Raw genomic sequence first — 6,000 nt, forward strand, 5'->3', positions numbered from 1 at the left:
CACAATCTTTTCTCAGGGGATGTAAGTATGCCCACATCTTGGAGGGATCCACAATCTATCTGGGTTTTTGTTTTAAGTTGGCAGACTTCAAAAATTCTTTTCCACCTTCCTTCAGAATCACTGCTGATGTGCTCTGTTATTCAAGTGCATCACCAAACCCCTAACCTACTGCTGACAAGTCAGTTCAGACCCATAGTGACTACAGCAGGGCAAAAGAGAGAGAGAGAACCACTAGTTTGGTAGCTAGAGAGAAAAGAAACATTCTTACCCTATGTGACTTAGTTCAAAATGGTAACTGAGGAACATCTGTTGTTTCTGACTATTTTACATAAGCAAATATCCTATGAAACTGGACAGTCAGGTACAGTGAACCGGTTTTAAGAAGGTTTCAACGTGATTGGGTATAAATTTCAGCCAAGCTTGAGTTTTAAGGATAAAGGGTGTCTCTTTGGTCTTGGTCCAGTATCTTTCCTTGCTCCCTAGAGACAGCTCAGTTCCTCACCTCATTCCCAGCCATGCCCTGCACTCCCTCTTGTCTGGGATGTTTCTCAGAGGCAGACTGCCCCACTTCCCATGCATGTGATGCTGTTTTCATCCTCTAACACTGCAGAGGCACCCCGGGGTTCTGAGGAATCGCTGTTCCCTGGCACTTAGTCCTGGGGGTGCTTTCCAGTTTGAAACTCAAAGGCTGCATTTACAGGGTCCTCCTTCTAGATGATCCCAAAGGTGTCTCAACTGCTTCTTATGGATATAGACTGGCATAGTGGATGGGTTGGATTTGCAGCAAAGGATTGATGACCAAAACCCAAACCCAACCCGTTGCTATTTGAATTGACTCAGAGTAACCACCATATGCCAGAGCAGTACTGTGCTCATTAGGGTTTGTAATGGCTTATCTTTCAGAACGGGGCACATGGTGGCTTTGAAGGATAAGCGCAGGACTGCTAACTGGGGAGTCGGTGATTTTAGTCCACCAAGCCATTCTGTAGGAGAAAGGTGAGCCTTTCTTCTCCTGAAAAGTTTTACCACCTTGGAAACCCTATATAGGGTGGCTATGAGTTGGAATTGAATTGAAAGCACAGTTTTCAGACATAGATTACCAGACCTTTCTTCCAAAGAGTTTCTGGGTTACTAGTGAGGTGCTTAGAAATTTATGCTATGAAAAGACTTCTAAGGGATTTCTATCAGTGTCTGTTTTCATCATGTAAAATGTGGTCAAAGTTTACTCTCTTAAAAGAGTTAGAGACTTGAAACATTGCACTGGCCACCTATTCATAATGATGTCCATCTTGTGATGATTCTATTTCGCTAATATTCTGGAACTTGGAACTACTTCCATCCTTAGTGTATAACCTGGGAAATTCCAAGGAGACTGCTGACAATTTGGATGGGTTATCAAAATAGTGATGTCATTGAGTGATAGGTCACAGAAGGTACCCAAAAGACAGCTGCTCTCTCAAAAGCCTTTATCCAAACACTTTATCCAAACACCAGACACACTGCTGTCTAGTTGATTCCAGCTCCTAGTAGCCCTTTGAGTAGAACTGCCCCTAGGGTTTCCAAGGCTGTAGTCTTTATGAAGCTGACTATCACATCTTTCTGAATCTGGTGGATTCAGACTTCCCACGTTTTAGTTAACAACTGAGCACTTAACTACTGCATCACTATGGTTCCTTTAATTGCTTTACAGCATCTCTAAATCCAAATATAGCAGGATTTTTAAGTTGATAATTCTGTATGCCATGAATGATGTTATAAATTTAGGCAGAAAAAATGTTCCCCACCCTGATCTAGGCACAAAACATATTTTGTTTTTGTTTTTTTTCTAAAATACGAGGGGTTTCTAAAAGTTCATGGAAAAATGGTTCTAAAAGAGAATGGAATTTTTCCTGGAATCTTTGTAGCCCCTCATAGGGTTGTAATGGCTTATCTTTCTGAGAGCAGCCAGAAAAAGTGCTTATCCCTTCTGAGCGGCTCTCCTCACCTTCCTTCAGGCTCTGCATTTCTCCCAGAGTGCTCTTTTTAAAAACACACCTGTGACCTGTCTCTTCCCTACTTGAAAACCTACCGAGTCTCCCAACTGATAACATGGCCGCCACAGAATTGAGACTCAATGCCTGACATACAAGATGTGCTCAGTCAAGGCCAGCAATACTATTCTGACTAAAATGAAAATATGGAAGCTTGAGATTTTGAAAAAATATAAATGTATATTGACTTTGCTCTCCTTTTTCATTATTGTCTTCCTGACAATAATAGAACTTATTTTTTTGTTGTTTCCTCCAGTGGCTCTCCAGTTGTTTCCCACTGATTCTATTTAATATTCAGAAATGGGATAATTGTTTTATTCTTGTCCCTTTTATGGAAAAAATAAAAAGGGAAATTCTTTCTATGTTACTTCTTGGGAAACTATGAGTTTCAAAATGTCCTCACTTCAGAAATTTTATTGCAGAAACTCTATCAAATGTGATTTAAAAAAATCTAAGGATACCTTTTTTTTTAACAGACAACCTTGGAAATGTAGCAGAAAAAGGAAGTTTAACTTTGTGACTCTCTTTCTGACATCTATGAATTTATAAAGTCTATCACCACAATCCCCAGGCTCTGCCAGTACTTAAGTCATGGTGATTAAAAATCAGAAGTTAGAAGGAAGAATTATTTTAGAAACTTAGATATCAGGTTTAGACATACCTTTTCAAATAGATTAATGAAAAATAATTACATCTCAATTTGCTCTGTCAGAATGTTCCATGTCTACTCTTAGAAGCAAACATTTTGATGAAAAATGATAATGCCAAGTATTTTTGGAGTCATAGAAGCTCTCCTTTTTAGATTGGTTTTAGTCAAACATAGTTTCTTATTCAAGACTGTGAATACCATCACTTTGGATTTTCATAGGTTTTTTTTAATGTTTTATTGTGCATTATGTGATAGTTTACATGGGAGAACATTAGTTTTACATTCAACCTATCGTATATTGTTTCATTGCCATGATTACAATCCCCTCCATGCATCATCAACCAACTACAGGGTATACCCTGCTATCCTGTCCCCCCGGGTCATCAGCACACAGCCCCACTCCTTCTCTGGGTCTAAAGTCCCCAGAAGCTCCATCTCTCCACGTCATTGTCTCTGCCTCCATCTGTGCTGTCATTGCTTCTCTGGGTAGGGTCCCACTGTCCACTCTTCTCCCTTGATGGTCCTAGGGACCTTCCCTCCTAGACTGAAAAGTTAATCACTCCCATCCTTGCTACAAAACATCTACCTTTACATTTCCAACCCTCACAATTAGCCCTGATAACAATTCTTCACTATTGTATCACAAGAGACCTATCCACATCTCATCAGCCCCGCCTAGACAGATTGGATACTACTCAGTGGAGATTCTACCTTCTTCCATGCCCTCTGGATCTAGGTTCCCTCTTTTTTTTTTTTTTTTTTTTTAATGTTTTATAGTGAATTATGTGATAGTTTACATGGGAGAACATTAGTTTTACATTCATTCTATCGTATATCGTCTCATTGCCATGGTTATAATCCCATCCATGCAATCCTTCCCCCGTACCCCCCAGGTCTTCAGCACATAGTAGCTCTCCCTCTCTGGATCTAAAGTCTCCAGCTGCTCCATCGCTCCACGTCATCATCTCTGGCTCCATTACAGGCATCATTGCTTCTCTGGGTAGGGTCCTGCTCTCTGCTCTTCTCCCTTGATGGTCTCTAGGTTCCCTCTTGAAAGCTTGTAAGCCAGTCACTTCTTGCCTTTGTAGCCCCCTACCCACCCCCCATTTTGGGTAGCCAGTGTCCAAGTTGCCCATCCCTGTCTACTCTGTGTATGGAGGCGGGGGTGGAGGTGGGGATGATCCTTGCTGTAAACATTTGTTCTCTCTTTTGAGCTACTGCATCCATCAGTGTAGGTCAAGTTCATCAAATTGTATATGATTACTCTTTTTTTTCCTCTTCTTTCTTCTTCTAGTTGAGCTCTGATCAGCCAGTCATTGAAGTCAGGTCAAGTGGGTATTATCTGCAAGTGTGGGTGGTCTTATGCATATGCCCTCTCTTCTTATCAGCTGGACACTTCACTCTCCACTCTAGTCCTTTGTGGCTATGTCACTGACTCTGGGCCCAAGAGTCCCCAGGTCTCGCCACATTGCTGGCCAACCAGGTCTCCAACCGGGTTCAAAGGAGTCTATTGAACGTTGTAGGGCTTAGCTCACAGCTTCATTGCTGTTTTTCCCTCATTTCCCCTTACTGGTGATGAATGTGGTCACCAACCAGAGAGTGTATTCCCATTGAATCTTAGTCTTGGAAGGGGGTTTGCTCCGAGGGGATCCAACCATTTGTCTTGAGTCTCCTGGGTGAGCAACTTGCTTGTTCTTGTATTAATCAGTCGGTCTGCCTATATTGTTTTGTATTTTTCCTATCAGTCTTTCAAGAAGTATCTTCTGTTTTTCTAGCCGCTCCAGGCTGGTCTGCTTTCCCTTTCAAGTGGAAATTTCCCACCTCAGAAGATTCTGCATGGGGTTCAAGATTCTACCTATGGTCTTATATAATGCAGAGGCTCTGAAGGAAGCCTCCTTCACTGGGCACGTTGTAGCCCCATTTTAGGTATTCCAATCAGTTATAGGCAGAAGATGGACTCACAAGCTTTCTATGGTGTTATTTCTGGCTATTCTTTTCTGTTCCCCTCAAGTGTCTATCTTGGGAAACCAAGATTCTTCATAAGACAGGCAAGCACCTTAACATTATTTCCCCCCTTTTTCCCATTCCAACCATATCTCAATCTCTGTATCCCAGAGCCCTATTGTTCCAAGGTTGTGCATACATCATTCTTTACCTCTGTCTCATTTAGCCCATGCAATCATGCTTAATTGTTCTCCCATCTGCTTTGTTTTTCCATTCTCCTCCCCATTCTTGTATATTGCCCCCCTCCCCAGCACACAAACACTCCTGTGTCTATTCCTTACCCTGTGCTCCACCTTCTCCTCCCTCCCTTTGCCCCATCCCCCACATCCCAGTAGCCAGCAAAGAAGCCCCCTCATTGATTCTTTTGGGAGGAAAATCTTGGCACTCGGATGTAGTCTCTGGGCTTGAGGAAGAGATTCCAAACTAGGTCAAACAGTGAGCTGCTACCAGGTCCACAACACTAACTCAGACATGGTGGAAGTTTCTATGTAATGCTGGTCACCATCCGCAGACACAGAGTAGCCACATTCCCTGTCAGGAATCCTGAAAGAACTAACTCACCTCTCAAAACACACAAACCGCTGTTGATTAAGATCACTTTACTATGCCTTGTTCTTCTAAATGTACTCTCAAAATCGTTACTCATCATATTAACACAGTTGGAACTAGAGATGGCAAGTATGTGAAAGAAAAGATGAGCTTCCAGAAGGAAGTGATAATGGTCGTTAGCGGAGTCATTGGTAATTACACAAACTCTTCCCAAATTTTAATCACTTATGAAACCTTCAGTATTTTCCCTTACCCCCATGTTACTTTCTTCTAATTTATTCAGTGGTTTTAACTATTGCATATTTAAATGCATTTGTTTGGACATGAAACTTTACATTTATAGTAAATGGACAGCCAATAACATTTACCATTAAAAGAGAAAGTAAATGCAGTCTAAGAAAGTAATAATGTTAATAAAATTGACAAACCATTGGCAAAACTAACTAAAGAAAAGAGGGAGAGGACACAAATCAATCGTATTAGAAACCACATAGGTGAAGTCACAACAGAACCAAATGAAATAAAAAAGATATTAACAGAATACTACGAAGAGCTGTACTCCAACAAATTTGAAAATTTGGATCAGATGGATACATTTCTAGAAAAATATGACCTACCTAAACTTACTCAGACTGAAGTAGAAAATCTGAACAAACCCATAACAAAAGAAGAAGTTGACCAGATCATCAAGAAACTCCTGACCAACAAAAGCCCAGGCCCAGACGGCTTCACAGGTGAGTTCTACCAAACATTCAGAGAAGAACTGTC

General features: G+C 41.2%; 1 protein-coding gene across 2 annotated transcripts in view; it reads right to left on the reverse strand.

The window, feature by feature from the left end:
* The window catches only part of PTPRM (protein tyrosine phosphatase, receptor type, M), an 840,546-nt gene that overhangs the window by 169,641 nt on the left and 664,905 nt on the right, over window positions 1-6,000 (reverse strand). The gene's annotated exons all lie outside the window — the stretch shown is intronic.

Source organism: Chrysochloris asiatica, unplaced genomic scaffold (genome assembly GCF_000296735.1).
Source record: "Chrysochloris asiatica unplaced genomic scaffold, ChrAsi1.0 scaffold00122, whole genome shotgun sequence".
Taxonomy (NCBI): Eukaryota; Metazoa; Chordata; class Mammalia; order Afrosoricida; family Chrysochloridae; genus Chrysochloris; species Chrysochloris asiatica.